The 17,468-nt window shown below is 51.1% G+C and overlaps 1 long non-coding RNA gene across 2 annotated transcripts; it reads left to right on the top strand.

Annotated features, from left to right (window-relative positions):
* Positions 1–5,812: 5,812 nt before the first annotated feature.
* On the top strand, positions 5,813–8,044 carry LOC125088184 (uncharacterized). Of its 2 annotated transcripts, XR_007123602.1 has the most exons (4): positions 5,813–5,846; positions 6,486–6,572; positions 7,036–7,197; positions 7,297–8,044. It is a non-coding gene; the product is annotated as an uncharacterized LOC125088184 (long non-coding RNA). The 2 variants fall into 2 exon arrangements; XR_007123603.1 differs by having other exon boundaries at positions 7,036–8,044.
* Positions 8,045–17,468: the final 9,424 nt, after the last annotated feature.

The raw sequence follows: 17,468 nt of genomic DNA, 5'->3' as shown, positions 1-17,468 counted from the left end.
TGCCTTTCCCAAGACCTCTTTTTTTCCCAGTCTTCGAATGCTACTCCTTCTAGGTCCCTGACAGACCAGCCAAACCATATACCATTCCCCCTGAATTCACGTGCATCCCTACTTCCGGCCACTTCTCTTTGTGCACAAAGCGGATGACCAGCTGTACCACCTGAAGGTCAGAGCATGGGGAGGATTTCTCCTCTCTGCAACTCCAGGGCACTTCTGAGCCGAGCTCCAGGGCAGCTCTCATCCTTTGGTGGCTTTTCCCCGCATGCCAAGCCAACACATCCATGAACTGGACATTGTCTTTTTCTTCTCCTGTCATCTGATTACAAGCCCATGGCCTCCAGCCCAAGGTGGCTATAGATGTGGTAGAAACAGGAGGCATGGAGCTAATAGTGGTGGATGTCAAAGGGTCAGATTGGGGAACTAAATGGTAGAAATGATGAGACCATCCTTTAGGTCTTGAAGGGTGACATTCATTTCTGCCATTACCCTGATGAGACAGGATTATTTGTTGACTGCCAGGGGCTTCCCCTTCTTGTGCCTCCCTGTCATGGCCCTTACCCCTAGGGCAAGGACCCAAAGTGAGGATTCTGTCAACTCTCAGCTATGTCGATCCCAATTATATATTGCGAGGCCAGGAAAACGCATACTGGTTGGGTCTATGGACCTGGTGGCCCTATGGAAAGCTGGCCATGGACTAGGACAACTTCCTGATCTCCATGTCCTGCTTCTACCAAGGGCCATGATGATGCCTCAGGTCCCTGGGTAAATGTCCACTTGGACTCCGTGATCAAGAGTTCCCCAAATGTCTACGTGGTCCCCTTTCCCCAGTGTGTGATTTCTCAAGCAATCACCCAACTTCTTGCTCTGGAAGGACAGGAGATACTCACCCTACCACGTGCCTGGTGATGAGGGGCCCTTCTTTATTCAGTAGGTTCTAGGTCTTACCTTAGCCTGGGAACTGGACAAAGGATCATGACTCTTTATTGGGGCAGCTGATTATTTTTAAATAAGTTAAGCAACGCTCTTTCTCTCTGCCCATCTAACTTGCCTCTGGGAACACCATGTCCTCTTCCCCAGTTCCGTGGGGAGCAGTTCCAATCTCTCTGAGATTCCAGACTTCTGGCTGCTTTCTGGCCTGGCGGCTCCTGGGAGAGTTGTACCCATTTTCCCAGAGTCAAGGCCTACCACTTGGTCTCTATTATTATAGTTTCCTCTTATCCCTGCCGCTCTCAGGGAACTCATTCTATAGCAGCATCTGCCGTCCTCAGCCCTGGCCAATGGAGGATGTAGCCAACAAGGAGTTCCTTAAAGAAGCTAAGCATGTCCTAGGGGTTCTCCTGAGAACAGTCAGGGGGTGTTTTCGGGCCCCCCCGCCCTACCCCCCACTGCAGGATTATCCAGCCTCAAAGGCCTTCTTCTCTAAGCCATGTGGTCCTTGCTTCTACCACCTGCCCCAGCAGTTCTGGCTTTTCTTTCACTTGGTTTGAGCCATTGCTGCTTCCAGGCTCTCAAAAGCCATTCTGGCACCTTTTCTTGGTGCCAGGGGGTGAAATCTTATATTGCAGCAGAGTGCTCCCATATTATTAAATCTTCTCTAATCAACCTCTTCTGTGCTGCCCCTGTGGCCGTCATCCTTCGGAACCCAGGCTCAGGCCTAGTTTCTGGGTTCCTGCCAGGACACGGTGTCATGGTAATTCTTTTTTTTTTTTTTTTTAAGATTTTATTTATTTGACAGAGAGAGATCACAAGCAGGCAGAGAGGCAGGCAGAGAGAGAGAGAGAGAGAGAGAGAGAGAGGAGGAAGCAGGCTCCCCGCCCAGCAGAGAGCCCGATGCGGGACTCGATCCCAGGACCCTGAGATCATGACCCGAGCTGAAGGCAGAGGTCCAACCCACTGAGCCACCCAGGCGCCCCGGGTCTGGTAGTTCTTGCAGGGGACAGTGCAGGCCTGTTCCTTTCTTAGCAGGAGGCCCAGCACTGCCCAGGCTGGCTTTTGTGGTGGCCTGACTCGTGTTCTTTGTCTGGTGGCCAGGAGAGGGATGGGAGAGCTGTGCTACAGAGAGACCCCTGCACCATCTTCAAGCAAGAGCAGGGAGCTTTAGTCCTAAATGGGGAAGACGAAGCACTTCTGATCAACAGGACCAGGAGACCCAAGATTTTTGAGAGCATAGACCCAGATGTTTCCATACCCAGTCTCTGAGTCCCAGTCCTCCTCTACTGGGGCATGACCTTGGCAGAGCAGACTTGTCTTGGTGGAGAATTTGACTTTGGAGCTCCATTCTTTTTTTTTTTTTTTCCCTCCCCCAGGGTTGGGTTTTCACACTGTTGTTGGGGCCACAGAGGGGCCCTCCTGCCTGTCAGCAGAGGGGCTCACGGTTTCATTAGCTTCTCCAAACTTGGGCCATGGGGGTCCGGGGGTGGCTGGGTACGTCAGGCATGTTTCCATCACGGCAGAGGGGCGCTGGGTAAGCCCTGGGTAGCTGTAGGGTTGATCATGATGGTGTACTTGGTATAGGGCTGAGTGGGGACAGAGTTATAGCAGGGGCCCCAGAGAGGGGGGACACAATCAGCCCTGGCTCCTTAGCCCAGGCATTCTTGAGGAAGGTGTCCATTCCCGAAGGGGGTGGGTGAGAAGGGTCGCCATTGTGGCCATCTTGCCTGTGGCAGCTCCTTTCCTCTTCCGGTGAATTCCCAGACCAGCTTAGCTTTTTCTGCCTTCCATCTGCAGAAGATAAGAGTTTCTCTTTACTTGCCGCCAAGGAAACTTTCACACTTTTCCCTAAATGGATGATTCAGTCCTCAAACTTTCATTGCCTTTCTTTAAGCATAGATAGCGTCCAGCCATGTGCTTCCTACTTCCCTCCCACCTCTGAAATGGCTGGGAAACGCCTTCCCATCCATTCCAATCCCATCCCAGTGCAGCCCCAGCGAAGAGTTTTAACTCTGCTGTGCTCCTCCTTTCAGCTCCAAACTGGTGTTTGCATCTCCTTTGTAAAGTCTTCCCAAGCTTCAGCTATCCCAGGTCTGGGTCCCTGGAGACAGATTCTGGGATGGAGATCTGCAAGCCAGAAATCCAGTGGGGTGTGGTCTCAGAAGACCGGGGTCTCGGCAAGCAGTAAGAAGGCAAACCAGGGAGGATTGAGCAGAGGAGGAAGGGGAATTGACATAAGGTTGTAGCAGAGGGCTCAGCTGGTCCCACAGGGAGCTCTGGGGCTCCCGGAGGTGGCCTTTCAGCTGTCTCAAATTCAGGCAAGAGGCCTCAGCATTGTATCCCCGCCCTGACCATTCGTTGGGATGCCATGCATCCTCAAGTGAGGCAGAGGATGGTATTTGGTTGGGAGGTATTTGTGGGCTTACTAGTATGAAACAAGTGAGCCATCAAGGGTCAAAGCCAGTCAAAGCTGGGCGACTGAGAGCCTTGGTCCCGCAGTGGGGTGAGGGGTAGGGCTCTCACTATCACAACCCCCAGCGGGGAGAGGCAGAAAGATACCAAGGTTCTTAGTGACATCATCCTTCGAGCTGCTGGATGGAACCTTGCCTGAAGTCACATTTCCTTTGTCCTTTGCAGTCAAACACGCAAGCAGATTCTCCTTTTTTTTAAAGCCACGTAACACGAGCTTTCTGTCGTCCGCCATGGAGGGCCGACCTGTGATCTATGGAGCCGAGTGCCAACACTAACGGCTTATTACCTTTTTAGAAACCGGAAGCGAAGATTAAATTTGTGAAACGGAAAATTTATTAGTTAAAAAAAAAAGGCTTCAGTATAAATTCATGAGGATTTTTTTTTTCTTTTTGGGGGAGGGTTACAGTGTTACCTGTGCATGATGGAGTGGAAATTACTTATGAAAATATTTACAAACTTATACTGTGGTATAGTCAGTGCTTGTTTGAACACTTCATTAATATTGAATTTGGCACCACTTCTTGAACTAATTTACTGGCACGTTTTTAGCATGCCGCTGAGAGACTTAACATAAATCACATTAATAATAAATGGCACGAGAGCTTTTTTAAAAATTTTTTTTATTTTTTTTTAAAGATTTTATTTACTTATTTGACAGAGAGAGATCACAAGTAGACAGAGAGGCAGGCAGAGAGAGAGAGAGAGGGAAGCAGGCTCCCCGCCGAGCAGAGAGCCCGACGCGGGACTCGATCCCAGGACCCTGAGATCATGACCTGAGCCGAAGGCAGCGGCTTAACCCACTGAGCCACCCAGGCGCCCCGGCATGAGAGCTTTTAATATTTCTTTTCTGAGCTATTATTTTAAACTAATTTTCTAGGACAGGGGATTCTAAATGTACTATTGAGTATAAGACTTTCTTAATATCTGCTTCAGCAATCAACAAGAAATACAATGTGATTTTAATTACATTCATGCATTCATGTCTTGGATCCTAACTCTCGTGAAGTTCACCTCTTCACAAATGGGCTTCAGCCATCCATGAAAAAACAGGCTTGCTCAGACAAGCGCTTTCTGCTCAGATGAAACCACAGAAGCAAGGTCATCAGATGAAGCAAGAAGTTTCCTTGCGGGAAGGGAACTGGGGCGAGACGTGTTTGTCAGGGTGGCAAGGACCTAAACTCTTCCGGCGGCGATAATTCTGTGGTCAGGCTGTCATGCTCTGTCTGTTTCCTGGAGAGCCACCAAGTTAACTCCTGAAGCCAGTGACAGTTAGCAGTAAGTCATTCAGAAGTTTTACGTGGAAGACGTAAGAGGGGATAAACCAGCGAAAGCATTTTTTTTTTTTTTTAAGATTTATTTAGGGCACCTGGGTGGCTCAGTTGGTTAGGTGTCTGTCTTTGGCTCAGGTCATGATCTCTGGGTCCTGGGATTGAGTCCTGCCTCAGGCTCTCTGCTTGGGGACTCTGCTTCTCCCTCTCTCTCTGCCTGCCTCTCTGCCTACTTGTGTTCTCTCTGTATCTCTCTGTCAAATAAATAGATGAAATCTTAAAAAAAAAAAGATTTATTTATTTATTTATTATTTATTATTGGGGTTGGGGAGGGCAGAGGGAAAGAGAGAATCTCAAGCAGACTCCCGGCTAAGCACAGAGCCCAACACAGGGATCGATCTCACCACCTTGAGATCATGACCTGAGCTGAAACCAAGAGTCGGAGGCTTCATTGACTGAGCCCCCCAGGTGCCCCAGAGAGCATATCTTTCAAGGCATGTCAAATTAAGAATTAACCTGTAGAATTTCAAAACAAATGAACTTTCACATAGTTTAAAATTCTTAAAAAAACATTTTTAGCAAAGCAGATGGGTATTAAAACTAAAAGCAAAAATGATATTTTTTTTCCTGCAATGCTTCTGGAACAGGATAGATTCTTTTGATAACAAGTAAGGGTGATGCGGAGAAAGTAAGAAGGGAGGCTCTTCCTCCCCTCTCCCATATCCTACTTCTACTTCCAAGGGAACCCCAAGGGCTGGGTAGCTACTGATTTTTGTGCTCATCAGCCTTCTCCTGCTAACAGCACCCCTTTGTTTTGGAGCAAATGCCCCTGATTCTCTGTCCTCCTGGTGGGCTGCTGTCAATCACTAGCCCCTCCCACTCCTGCATAGGGGGAGGGCCAAGTGTCTCAGGGTGGGCCTCACCTAGTAGTAGACTCCTGGACCCAGTGATTGTTCCAAGAGGTGGACATGTGACAAATAGTGGCCAATCAGAGGCCTTCCTTCTGAAGACCTAAGGGCTGGGTAAAGGCTGATGGTGGTAAGTGGGGTTTCCTGAGTAATGTGATGGAAAGGGAAGTAGGCAGGAGTATGGTTAGAAGCTCAGACAGAAGCCAAACTATTCCACGAAAGGAAGGAGAACCCTGGGAAGGGTCAGGACTGGCAGGAAAAGAGTGAGGTAAATGGGAAGGGTGGGGTGGTGAGGAGGGCAGGGGTCCCATGGAGACATCGGAGGGTTGGGTGATGCACTCTCTCTGTCCCCGGTTTCTCTCCTCTCTTTTTGGGACAGAAGCCTCAGAACAGGCTAAGGGCAAGGTGGGCGGGGAGGTCTCGGGGCATCTCCGGCTTCACCCTGCATGGCCGGACCCTGACCCTAGGCCCATCCCCTCTGGCATGCCCCCGCTGCCCTGCCCCAGATGGTTCAGCGTGCAGACCTAGCTTTCGTGAAGATTAGAGAGACAAACAAACAAGAAAGGATCAAGGAAAAAGGAAGTGGGGGGCCTGAGAACCGCCAGGGGCTGCATGGAGAAGAGAGCCGCGGGCATCCCCTGCCCAGGGACTGGGAAGAGTCATGGGTGATAAAAAAATGTGAAGAGTTTGTCTGGAAGGAGTGATGTATCCCCCACTCTCCCTGCCCAGTTTTTGCTCTGAAATACTCTGTAAAATCCGCAGTGCTCGTGAATGCCCAAGCCTACAAGATTTGGGGGGGTTGTGTTGCTCACCAGGGCCGCTGATATCTCTGTGGTAACCTCCAGCACCCACAAAATATGACCAGGAGCCTCCTTTCTTAAAGTTCTCCATCTCATTCCTTTGAAAGCCACAGGCAACACCATACTTCAAGGGGCCATCTTCACTGTTACTACTTGCTTTGGTTCTGGAGGTCCAGTTCTTTGCCCTGAAGAAGGTGATACAGTTGACAGGGTTGGGAAAGAGAGGCTCTGGGGAGGCTCTGCCTTTAGTTTCCCGGCTTGTATCCCCCCAGAAAGACCAGTCCGGATGGCACTGGTCACCAAGTCCTCCTGGACACTGTTGGGCAAAATTGTCATTACCTTATTCTTGCCCTGGGGGCTTAGAGGACAGTGTTTGGGTGGGAATCAATAAAGCCTGAGCCTTTACAGATATGAAACATTAGATGGAACAGTGTAGAGGGGATAAAAATAGATGGGCCTGCCACTAAACTCTGTCCCCAAGTGCGGACCAGGAGGACACTTTGAGCCTTCCTCTCTGAGCCTGGTGCCAGAGACAGGAGAGGGTGGTGTTTCGGCCATCTTGGTGGGGCCCAGCCATGGGGCAAGGGGCTCATGGACTAATGTGGTGATGCTTGCAAAATTAAGACCCATTCTGTCTGCCACCTGTCGCTTGGGCAGGTACAAAGCCCCCGTGCCACCAAGCTTTGTGCTTCAAGAGAACCAGTTCGCCCCGGTTGAGCTAATGTTGGCGGAACCAATGAAGTTACTCAGTCAGGAGTCTCCATGTTGGATGGTGACTGGTCGAGCCAATGAAACACTTTCTCCTTGGGAAGGTTGAAGGTGAGAAGCAGACAAAAGGAGGTGCTGAGGGAGGTCCTGAGAGACGGAAGGGGAAGAGAAGCTGAGCTAGACTCCAGCCCCGCCTTCCTTGTCTGACAGATGCCACCCTTCCCCCTACCACCCACTGCTTGAATGTGCAGAGTCACAACTCCCTGAAGCCAGAAAGAGGGGGACCCACACGGCCCCTGGTCCCATCACCCCTGTCAGAAGAGGACCGCTGCCTAGCTTGGCAAGGCTTGTCTCAGGAGCCTCTCTAGCCCCCAGGGCTTGCCCGGCTCACCCACCATCTGTTGGATGATTCACGCCTGGCTGGAAGCAAAGTTGGGACTCGATTTGGGTCTTTGGACTTGAATTTGTTCCAAAATCAAAGGTGTCAAGCTTAGTGGCCTTAAAATTCTGGAATCGTTTTGGGAAATGAGAACCTTGTACACTCTCTTGACATGTTCTCTGTTATCATAGAAATGTGAAGAAGGTTTCCCATCTGTGCTGGGGCCCCTCTGGAGCAGGGGTGGGCGCTCTTGGACAGCTCCTGCTCACAGCCACCTGCCCCTTCCTAGATCAGCTTGCTTCCCTCCTGTCCCCCTTCCTCCCTCCTTTGCTTTTATGTCTCCTCCCACCCCCCACCCCATTTCAGCTTCCTGTGCAGAAATTTGAGTGTATAATAGGCCTAATTCATGTCGTTCTGTTATCACTAGTCCATGCAAGGCCCCTCTTTTGTTTGTGATTCTCTTTTATCCACAGTCCCTTTTGCCATTCTGTACCCCCTCTCCTGCCGCAGGCAAATACTCCAGCAAGTGATTCTTTTCTTTGTAGGTGTCCTTGTGAAAAGAGTATTGCTGCTTTGGATTTTGTATTTTTTTAAATTTTATTTTATCTTATTTTTAAATATTTACTTATTTGACAGACGAGATCACAAGTAGGCAGAGAGGCAGGCAGAGAGAGAGAGAGGAGGAAGCAGGCTTCCTGCTAAGCAGAGAGCCTGATGCAGGGCTCGATCCCAGGACCCTGGGATCATGACCTGAGCTGAAGGCAGAGGCTTTAACCCACTGAGCCACCCAGGCGCCCCTAGGTGCATGCATTTTAAACACAAACGGTGTTAGGTTATTTATCTTTTTTGTCTCACCCAGTACCATGTTTTTGAGATCTGTCCATGTGGCTCTGTGTGGCTCTAACCCATCGCTTCCAACCTTGCAATGTTCTCCCTGGTGTGTGCACTGGGCACTCCCCACTTGCCCCCAGACCCACTTTCCACCTTGCTCTGTGTTCCAGGAAGCAGAACTCTGTGGCTTGTAGCTGCCATGTTCTCCTCTCTTCCAGCTTCCAGTTGGCCTTGGGGAGGCGCCATCAGGAGATGAGAGGATAGACAGAGGGTGAGGTCAGGATGTTTATTTGATCTGATGGGCTGGGGGAGCAGTGGCTGAATTCCTTTACCCACAGCAACACGCCAAGGCTCATGTCCAAAGGCCAGTTCCTGCCCTCGAACCTTCAGGCACCAGGGAGGTAACAGCTTCCAGGGAACACTATCTGGAAGGTGCTTTGCTGTCCCTTGTCTCTATCTCTGGATGCTTCCCATCCCTCGTTGAAATCCCCCAGCTGCCCTGTGGGGTCAGCGTCCTGCCTGATTCAGCAGGTACACCCCACATTTATTCCTCTTTGCTCCACAAGCGAAGAACTGGGCTCCTACTTCGCCCCCAACTCCAGGCACCAGAAACACCTCCGGGATAGACAGCTGCACTCTCCTTTTGACCCGGTCCCTACCTTTCCAATCTCAGTGCATTCCCCTAGCTCTTGAAGCTGGAGCATCTAGGATGGTGGTTCTTCCTCCTCCTTGTGATCAGGTAAAATGGGGCTTCTCAGCCTGGGGCAGGTCCATCCCCAGGGGACAGCTGGGGACATTTAGGACAGTCATGATTGGAAGTGCGGATGGTGAGGTGCTAGGGATGCTGCAAAGAAATTTCCTCCAATACACAGGACAGCCCCCCCTCCCTGCCCCCAAATTATCTGATCCCAAATGTCAGTAGTGCCAAGGTCGAGAACTCGGAGCTAAGAGAACGCCACTTTGGATGTGAGACTTAAGCTTCCCTTGGGTTCTCAGTTGTTCCAGGAAGGTGACGGGAGGGTCCTCAGATCTCACTTGGACTTCCAGGTGGGAGGAGCTTGTTGGACTGACTTCCGGGCCTCTCTCTCCACCCTCCTTCCCTGGCTGCTCCCAAGGGAGGAGCTGTGACTTCTCTGATTGCTGGGGGTGGATGGATGTGGGTGGGAGGGCAGGAAGCCTTCTCAGCCCCTTCCCTGCTCCTTGGGAGCCAGCGCCCAGGGGAGGGGCGTGTTCTGCTTGGTTCCTCTGGGCCCTACCCTATGCCTTGTCAGGCTCAGCCCCTGGCTGGGGAGGACCGTAGGCAGCACGCCCACGACTGGGGTGCAGTGTGAGAAAACCAGTTGTCATTGCTGACCTACACCACGCTGTCCCCCAGCTGCCACAGTCATAAAGCTGGCGTCTTGGTCGCCATCTGATTCCATTGCCAGTCTGTCATCTGGTTCACAACTGGGGGAGGGAGGGTCATGGAGTCTAATTACTGGGACCCTTCAAATCCCAACAGACTAATCCCAGTTCAAATCATGAACCCAACAGTTCAAATCCCAACTGGAATGTGACTAGAGCCTAGCTCTCCCTCTTAGGCCCCTCCCGCAAATGCTGGGTAGGACAATGGGATTAAGAGCACTGGCCCATTGTTAGGGGCTCAGGATTCTGCTTTTGCTCTTGATAGGAGACAACTTGGCTCTTTTGAGTTTAGTAGGGGAAGGGGAGTCTGACCAGTGTGGGTGGAGCTGAACGCAGGGGCCCAGGAGCTTGGTGGGGACCAGCACCCTCTTCAGGTCACTGTGCTTCTCTCCTCTGTGTTGACCACAATCTCAGGAGGTCTCTCCCCTCTGAGTGGCTGCCAGCTGCCACCAGACCCGATGTTGCAAGTTCAAGTCCAGCTGAAATAGTAGCATCTGGAGCAGCACTCTGATTGTATGGCCTCAGACACATCTGTCTCCTGGACTGAGGATTGAGTTCTGGGGAGTGTCCTTTGCTGGTCTCGTGGTCCTCCCCTGCAGGGCAGTAGTGTCCCCCAGGACCATGAGGGCTGAAGGGGGAGGAGGGATGGACCCCAAAATGAAATTCCAGTGGACTAGCCTATCCTGACCTTCTGATCCCTGGTGTGTGATCTTGGGTAAGCTACTTAACCTCTCTGGGTTTCCTGTTTCCTTTCCTGTAAAGTGAGAATAATATTAGTACCTATGTCACAGCATTGCTATGGGACTATTTGAAATGATACATACAAAATGACCGGCATAATGTTTTGCTAAATGGTAGATATTACCACCAAAATGGTAGACATTATGAATCTTTCTCTGGACCCTGATTCCAGGGGTTCTCTGAGGGAGGGTGGGCAACTGGGTGAGGGAGGGCTGAAAGCAGGGGCTAGCATTGTTGGGCCGAGAGGCCTTCGAGAACAACCACAGTAAAGAAGGTGGTATGAGTTTGATGTCATTTAGGCACGAAGTTCTGATGCCATTAAAAGGATATGGGAAGGGAGTTCTGGGTGAAGCAAATAGATGCTTCAACTCAGAATTGGCTGTTTGACCAAGATACCAATGTGGCAACATGATTCCTAGGTATATAGGAAGGGGTGGGAAGCTGGATGAGAAAGCATTTTAGAGAAAGATTTGGTGTGCCATGAGCCCCCCTATCCACACCCTCACGAAGGTGGTAGGTTGGAGGTGCCTGCCCCTTACCTTAAGCTTGGAGGCCAACCCCTTTGAATGCTTCGTACGCGGAACTCAGAGTCCCGGGCATCCGACTCCTGGATGGAAGACCTAAAGGGTGGGGCTGGGAAGAGGGGGCAGCTTTTGGGGTTTACTGGGGGGAAGGAAGGGTGAGTGTTTCCTGGGGATCAGATGAAGCTGCTGAGGAGAGGCTGCCCCAGTCCAGCCCAAAGGGGCAAACGCATCTTGGCAGAGAGTTGCTAGAGATAGAGCCAGAGACCCCGGGCTGGGGCACCTGCCTCGTTGAGGGAGCTACTGGAAGCGTGATCACTGAGAGATTGCTGATGGAAATATGGACTTTAGTTAATAACAATGCACTATGAGGGCCTGCTTCTCCCTCTCCCTCTGTCGCTCCCCCTGCTTGTGCTTCCTCTCTGTCCAGTGAATGGATAAAATCTTAAAAAAAAAAAAAATAATGCGTCCATATGGGCTCAACTGTAACAGACTTACCACACTAATGCAAGATATCAGCAAAGGGGGAAAGTGGGTGTTAGGGGGAGGGGTACGTGGGAAGTCCATATCTTCTATTCCATGTTTCTGTAAACCTAAAACCGCTCGGGAAAAAAAAAAAAAAGTCTATTCATTAAAACAAAACAAATCTACTAACAGAAGTCATATTTCTAATCCCTTCCAGTGAAAATTCAGAGCACATGACTCTTTTCTGCAAAAAAGAAAAATTCTTTTCAAAAAATGATATAAGCCTTGGTTTTCTCACACTTCCCCTCAGTATTTATATATATATATGTATATATGTACACACACACACAAGCTTTAGCTGACACAGACCCTGGGCTTATATGTACAGAGTCCCTCAAAATTTGCACAAGCATGCATTTTCACACTTTAACAATTCCATTATTTACCTTTGAAAAATCCCAGAGCCTTGGATAAATAAACCATATCGTGAGCTCTGAGAAATGAAACCACCTACACGTTCCTGTTTCTGGGCGGTCAGTCTCCTTCCCCAGGATGACATTCTTTGCCGAATAAGTCCTGGTTCCAGCTCAGAAGTGGGGAAGTTTATAGACACACACAGACACACAGACGCGCAGACCCGTCCCGGAGTCTTACGCTTTTTTTTTTTTTTTTAAGATTTTATTTATTTGACAGAGATCACAAGTAGGCAGAGAGGCAGGCAGAGAGAGAGAGAGAGGAGGAAGCAGGCTCTCCGCTGAGCAGGGAGCCCGATGCGGGGCTCGATCCCAGGACCGTGGGATCATGACCTGAGCCGAAAGCAGAGGCTTTAACCCACTGAGCCACCCAGGCACCCCGAGTCTTACGCTTTTGAGGTTGTCAGTAGAGGAACCATGTTGACCAGCTTCCTGGGAGGGGAAGAGGGCTTCCTGGACTTCCTCCACCAGGGAGGGAGTCTGGGGTCTCTGGCTGGCTGTTTCCCCCCACCGTTTCCCCACCTTGCCTCCAGCCCACACTGTAGGGCCTCCTTCTCCAGGCAGGCAGCCGGGATCTCCTGGCAAGGGGAGGCAGCCCCTCTCTGTTCTTCATCAGCACGCCTGAGCCTCTCATAGCCCAGACCGGCACCTTGTCCTGTGTCCTCCTGTTGCCAGCTGTTGTGTAGCCCAAACCCCATCAGCCTTCCTCACGGGTAACATTTTGTTCTAATGGGCACGGTTTCCAGTGCTCCCCAGCTCTGTCCGTACCTGGCTTAGCCGGCTCCCCGCCAACTGTTTGGAACCCACACAGCTCTTGCTGTTCCTAAAATAGTCCTCTTCCAGCTCCGCGATGGGGCAGGGGAGAAACTCGTCTTATAATAAATGTCTGAATAGCCTCATCCCCACCTCCCCAAGAAGCTCTTGCTTTCCGGAATCAAAGTCCGTCCCCCAGCATCAGGCTCCTACCCCAGCTGCCGGACACCAAGGTCCTGGGCCTGCCTTTTGTGTGCCCATCCCCAGCCCATGGGCACCTGTGCTCCACAATGGCTTGGGAGACCACAGGGCACCTGGACTGCCCTCACGGGCCCTAGAGCCAGGCAACATGGGTCCGGATCTTCTACAGGCCACTGGGTGACCTTGACTGAATTAGAGAACCTCTTCTAGCGCTGGTTCTTATCTGTAAGGTGGGGATAAGAGTTATACCTACTACCTCCAGTTGTAGTAAGCCGAGCATAGGGCCTGGCTCCTGCCAACAACTGGGAGTCACTGTATCACCATTATTTTCTGACTTGTCCCGGGCAGACCGTTCTAGATCTCCCCCAGCCATGTCACCTTGGGCTGAGGGCGGGGCAGGCCTGAGCTGCACCCTTATTGACATTCCCACCCCACTAGCTTACCAGCTGCACCTTGTTCCCGGACGGCTGCAGTTCACTGGCGTTTTTCTGAAAACTGGAAACAGCCAAGGGCGCCTGTGGACACGGCTACTGTAGCCCACCCATGGTGTTGCCCATAATTCTCCCAGCTCAGGGGTGGGGAAGCACGGGAGGGCCAGAGTCTGCCGGTCCTGTCCTTGGCGGAAACCCAGGCTAGGCTGCGGCCCTCAAGGACACACACATCTTGATCAGGAACACCCTCTTCTTTCCCCATCGGTGGGTTTTGGATGAGACAACACGTGATTTCGGTCTCTTCGGGGACCTAATGAAGACCGTCTGAAGACGTTCCAACTCGGGCTCTTCAGAGATCCTGTTCTCTGGCTGAAACCTCTCTTAGACACATGTGGGCATGTGAAAACACACACACACACACTCAGAGCCTCTATCTAATAAACTACTATTTGGTCCTTTAATTCTTACCTTAGAAGTCAGTGCTTAGCAGATGGGAGGCTCTGACCTGTTTTCTCTTGACATGCTAGGGTGTTAATAACCTTCTCAACCCATTACGGACTTGGTGAGCACCATGGAGACATGTAGGCCAAGAATCCGGTGCCCAGGACATGCTTAGCCCTGTCCCTGCTGCCTCTGAACCTGGTCTCACCCGCCTACGGAACTCCCTCCACCAGTTTCCATCCAGGCTGTCAGCTTCCGCTTCTTTCTAAGCTGAATTCCTCAAACTCGGGCCCTTGCTCAGGCACCTGGCCTTCTTCAAAACTCTGGAATGTTCTGTGTGCAAAGCAACAGAGAAATCCCAAAAGAAAGACCAATGGATTTGACTACATCAAATGTAAGACTTCTGACTACTAAAGAAGCAATAAAGTTAAAGGCAAACCACAATCCAGGGAAAAACTTTGGCCATTGATAGGAGGGATGGAAGATGGTGTGTTCAACAGACACTTATGGAGGGCCTAGCACTGGCTGGGCGTTGGGAGACAGAACCGAGTGGGAGGTTGTCTTGTGTGTGCACAAGCACCCATGCAAATGTGTGTGTGCTGAGTGTGTGTGGAAGGAGTGTCAGTTAGAGGGAGTCCAGGTGGGACAGAGGTTGGCATGAAGGAGGGGCTGGGAGGAGGTCGATGTAGCTGGACCACAGACGGTGAGGGGATGAGGCCAGGAGGGGAGAGAGGGTTTTCAGGAGGGGCTGGACCTGCCAGGTTGTATAAACTTTTATTTTATTAATTTATTTTTAAATATTTTATTTATTTATTTATTTAGGCGGGGAAGAGAGCGAGCACGAGAGGGGGAATGGGCAGACCTGTGCTGAGTGGGGAGCCTGATGTGGGGCTCGGTCTCATGACCCAGGAGATCAGGACCTGAGCTGGACTCAAGAGTCCAATGCTTAACCGACTGAGCCAGCCACGCGCCCCTCCTTTTATTTTTTTATACTTTATTCTAAGAGCCATGATAAACCCTGGGTGGCTTTTAAGCAGGAGGCAACAAGGTTGGATTTGCCATTTTCCAAGCTCACCGTGGCTGGTAACTCGACGGATGGTGGAGAGCAGTGTAGGGGTGGAGGCGGGGAATCCTGACGGGACAGATGGCAGTTGTGTGAGGTCAGGTAAGCGACAGGGCTGGCTTGGGGCGGGTGGCATAGCCCTCGGGTGGCCGCACCTGCAACAGGTTGGTGATGTCTCGAGAGACTCTGAGCCAGAATTACCCACCAAGCCGCTCCCAGATTCAGACTCTCAGAAACACTGTTAGATAGTAAAGGTTTGTTGGTTGCAAGTGCTCGGTCTGGGAGTAATTTTGAATGCAGCAATAGAGAACGCATACGCCCCTGACTCTTGTTTTAAGCAATTTTTTCATCTAGCAAATCTTCGTTGAACAACTTCAAAACAGAAATCATGCTTAAGAACCCTAAGTAAAAAGCAAAGCATACAGGAGAGCATGGGGAATACAATCTGATTTTTATAAAAATGGGCACATGCACACAGAAAATATTGAGAAGGATATTTACACACCGCCATGCGTATCGCTTTCTACTTTCCATTGTCCTAGATCGTCTGAGTTTCTTTACAGCAAACGAATGTGTAGATCCTGGGGATTTCCTAGGGAAGTCGGACGCCAATGCATTCAACATCAGCGCATCACACACTCTGACACACATTGCGGATGGTCCAGGGGGGGTCTGTTAAAGAGCTGAGTCTGATGCAGTAAGGGTCCAGCGGGGCCGGAGATCCTGCGTTATTCTAGCAATCTCCCATTGGGTGCGGAGCCCGCCGGTCACAGACTGTCCTCTGAGTGGCCAGGCTCTGAAGCAACCCAAGATTTGGCTCAGGGCTCCAGGTTCGAAAGCTGACTTTGTCCCTAAGGTGTGGTTCAGCCTTGAGAAAAACACTTTGAAAAAAAAAAAAAGATTTTATTTATTCATTTGACAGAGAGAGAGAGAGACAGTGACAGAGGGGACACAAGCATGGGGAATGGGAGAGGGAGAAGCAGGCTTCCCACAGAGCAGGGAGCCCGATGCGGGGCTCGATCCCAGGACCCCGGGATCATGACCTGAGCCTAAGGTAGATGCTTAATGACTGAGCCACCCAGGTGCCCCGAGAAAAACACTTTACTTGCCTTGGTCTGGGTTTCCTCTTTTGTAGAAGGAAAAGAAGGTACGTCTGTCATTGTTGGGATCCCCTCCATTGACATTGGGTCCCCTTGGAGCCCTGAAATGGGCCTAGAAACCAGCTTTTCAAGCCAGGCTCCCTGTCTCTTCATGTGAGGTGCATGGCTGGCCCCTCCGGAGTAGGCCCTGGGTCTCTCAGTCAGTAGGAAAGGGGCTCAGTTCATGTTGTGCCCCCTCCCCGCCTGGCCTGTGAGTCTCCGTCTCCCTGAGTCTCTGCAGTCCCTCCTCCGTCCAGACGATGGCGGCGGAGGACAAGGAGTCCCAGAGGGTGGCGTCCAGCCAGCAGAAGGTGACAAGTGGGGCTTTTGAAATGTGTTTCCATGTTCTCTCAAATGTTTAGGAGACTAACTGTGCCAGTTCTAATTCACATTTGTATTTGGTTAGGATTTAGACTCCAGCTTTTTTCCCCTAAGAAGATTTGAACCATTATGCTAAGTGGGAGAACTCGGATTAAAAATAGAACAGAAGCCAGGGGCACCTGGGTGGCTCAGTGGTTAAAGCCTCTGCCTTCAGCTCAGGTGGTGATCTCAGGGTCCTGGGATCGAGTCCCGCATCGGGCTCTCTGCTCGGCGGGGAGCCTGCCTCCTCCTGTCTCTCTCTGCCTGCCTCTCTGCCTACTTGTGATCTGTCAAATAAAAAAAAAAAAAAGAACAGAAGCCAGACAGACAGATCTCCACCTTGCATCCGAGCTGACCCTTGGGTCCTCAAGTTAGTTTTGAGTTTTGTGGAAGGTGAGGCCAAAGGAGAAGCATGGGGCCTTCGGGGGCAGGAATGGAGGGGGTGACCGCTGGCTCAAGCCACAGTCTCCAGGCTGGGATCTGGAGGCTCATTTTTGCTTTCTAGCCTCACAGTCCAGGGTATCTTGAGCTCATTTTACAGAAGTGGGAATAGTCCTATTGAGGCCAGCATGTTGACCACGGGGCAGAACCGCGACCTTTCCCCCACCTCCCTCTCTCTCTCTCTCTTTAGGGACAGGATTTTCATTTTCTGGTCCAGCGGCCATACCCACCACCACAGAAAGGTTTTCTGATCTTTGTTTTTATCCGTTGAGGTCACACTCATTGGACTGTGTCCAATGACCCAGGTTCACAATGAGCTGTGGTTCGCACAACGGTCGTGCAGGGCCGGGCCTCTGTGTCACAGATGGGCGTGTGGCACACGTCGTCAAGGGTGGAGCATAACAAGCTAACTTGGAATTCCTGGAGACTGGGAGAAACTGGTTCAGTCCTATTGTTTTCCGATGGTTTCCTCCCCTCTGGTCACATGGGCGTCCTGGACGTTCCTCCAACATTCCAGACACGCTGCTACCCCTGGGCTTTCGCACCTGTTTTCACTCTGCCCAGAACGTGTGTCCATCATCAAAGCCTCCTTCAAGTCTTGGCTCTAAGGAGTCTTCAGGGGGCTTGCCCGGACCTTTGGATTTACAGTTGTACCCCCTCCACCCCACAACACCAAGCCCCCTGCCCTTGCTCTATGCCTTCCCGTGGTTCATCAGCTGGGAGCATAAGTAAAAGTACA

The sequence above is a fragment of the Lutra lutra genome, chromosome 16 (genome assembly GCF_902655055.1).
Source record: "Lutra lutra chromosome 16, mLutLut1.2, whole genome shotgun sequence".
NCBI lineage: Eukaryota > Metazoa > Chordata > Mammalia > Carnivora > Mustelidae > Lutra > Lutra lutra.
Note: the sequence above shows the minus strand (reverse complement) of the source record. Positions and strands in the feature narration are given on the sequence as shown.